Source organism: Apaloderma vittatum, unplaced genomic scaffold (assembly GCF_000703405.1).
Source record: "Apaloderma vittatum isolate BGI_N311 unplaced genomic scaffold, ASM70340v1 scaffold16276, whole genome shotgun sequence".
Taxonomy (NCBI): domain Eukaryota; kingdom Metazoa; phylum Chordata; class Aves; order Trogoniformes; family Trogonidae; genus Apaloderma; species Apaloderma vittatum.
In genome coordinates this window covers 21,890-24,332 of record NW_009723571.1, presented here as the reverse complement: position 1 = coordinate 24,332, position 2,443 = coordinate 21,890, and positions in this window count along the sequence as shown.

Genomic DNA, 2,443 nt, shown 5'->3' with positions numbered 1-2,443 from the left:
CGTATCCCTTTTTGCTTTCCTGTAGAAAGCTCTTTGCTCTTCCAAGCACAGCAAATACAGCTCCTCTTACCCCCTGTCCTGGAGCTAGAGTTGAGACAGGAACGGGATTTTTTTTTTTTGCTTTGTTGGTGCAGAATTTGCACCTTTCTTTCCGGAGTTGGAAGTGAAGGATGGACTGACCAGGAGTCCACCTTGAAAGCGATGATGTTTGAATTTCTGCTGCTCTCAGCCCCTCGTCTGGTGAGGTTTTCGTTCCTCGTACCCCGCAGAGGAGAGAGTTGTGGCTGATACTCCTGAAGGGTGTTTGATGCCCAAAGCCAGTTGCGATCTGAAATGCAGATTTGTGTCTCTTTGCTCCTTGAGCGCCGCAGCCCTGCGTTTCGGAAGCAAATATTCATGCTTCTGGTACAATCTTTACTGCAAGTGCCTTTGCTAAATTGTCTTGTTCCCTTTGTGATGCTTCGTAAGGTCTGATCGAGGGTAAAGGAATGTGAAAGGGCTTTATTGCCTGATTGTGTTGTCACAGCCTGGTGAGTTACTTTGTGGCACCAGAGCCTGAGTAACTGTTGTGCCTCGCAACTGTGAATTTAAATGTATTTGTTTAAATTTCTTTTGCTGAAATTTAAGCTAACATTTCATGTTTTACTAATGTAGAAATAGGGGCTTGGGCATATGATCGTGTCGTTGTGCTTTTACAACCTCCCGTGGTGGCATCTGTTCTGCAGCCAGAGCTCTGGGCACTCCTAATTCCCAACAAATGCAATATAAAATGCAATGGCTTTAATCTCCTTGGAAGCCAGGCAGGTCTAGATGCAGCATTTAGCCTTCTGGAGCATTCCCAGATGCAAGGATATTTTTTCCAGACCTCCTTCCAAGCTGGACAGCTGATTTATGAACTTGAAGCAAGTCTTCCAGCCTCTATCTCAGAACTTTGTGGGTCTCTGCCAGATGGCAGCGTATTTAAATGGCTTTAAAGTGCCTTTTTTTTTCCCTTTGTTTCAAAGCAAAGAGTATTCAGTGAGGTGGAGCGTGCCTGTGAATCGGTACGTTAATCGCGAGGAAAATCAAAAGTGCTCGGAAGGCTGACTGCTGGGGCTGACCGGAGAGACGCGGGGACGGCTGCTGGTGGGAGAAGAGCCACCAGGAATGTCCCCATGTGCCGCGCCAGGGAGGAGAGAGCTATTTGCTCCTCCGCCCCCGCGTGTCCGCTCGTCCCTCGCTCCTCCACCTGCTGCTGCCCTGGGGAGGAGCTGCCTGATGGCACGGCTGGCGTGTTATCGGATGAACCGAGAGCATCAACACCTTCCAGGTGTGTTTGTGGCTTAGGTGGAGCTGCATTCGGTTTCCAAAGTAGCCCCTTCCTTTTCCTCTGGATGCAGCCCCCCCCCCTGCCGCGACGTGTGGCTCTGGGTGCTGATCCGCCGGCATCACTTGTTCCCAGCTTGAGTTTTGGGGTTTTTTTTTCCCCAGAATAGAATATTTTTACTATTGGGGGTGCTGCAGTAGTGAGCTTGTCCTGAACTTTTCCTGGCTGCTTGAATAATATTCAGCGATAGCAACTGCTCGCCTGGCAAGGACGGGGAGCTCGAGGTTCTGCAGCAGATTTCAGCCCGTTTAAAATTTTGCTTTTTTCCTGCAGCCCTCCCTGCAGTGGGAGAGGACAAACCTGGATGTGTCAGACAGGTTCAGGTTTCTGATTAGTCACCGGCGTGATGTTGCAGCAGATTTCCTGAATGATTTTAAAAATTGTTTTTTCCTTTTCCCTTCAGCTAAGATTAAGCTTCTGGACGTTTAAAGGTTTTTCCACTCCTCTGGGGTTTGAAATGATCTGTCGTAGGTTTACTGAAGCCCTAACAAGAATTTTGATGAAAAATTAAATTCAAGTGGACACAGTTAAACTCTCGAGATCTTTGTTAGAGTGATGCAAATGTTGAGGGTGATATTCAATTAACCACCAAGATGTGAATAAAAAAAAATAAACCCTTTGTGAAATTTAAATTTTCCTTTCTTAAATTTAAATTAAATGGGAAGGCACATGCCCTACTCCTACCTTCTTCCTGGTAACTTTAGCGGAGAGAGGGATTGCTATGAAATTGTATTTTTATGAGACGTCTGGCTCGATACGTATCAGCTCGGGCACCCTTGTGGAAATTCCCTTTGCTCTCAGGACAGTGCAGCTCCTACAGCCCTTAGAGCACGACGCTTTCTCATTCACCACCGCCTTGGTTTGGATTTTGCAGCCTCAGGTACACGCTTCGGGAGGCAAAACCCTCTATATGTGGTTTCTCCAAGCCCTTCCTTGAGCTGAACGCCCCTCTCTGCCTCTTTTCCACGTGCGGCTTTTCTCTTTTCTTGCTCAACTTGATGGGGAGGAAGGAGCGAGGGGTGTCGATGGTTTGGATTATGCATCTAAGTGGTTGGAGCGGGGCTGGCTGTCTCCTCC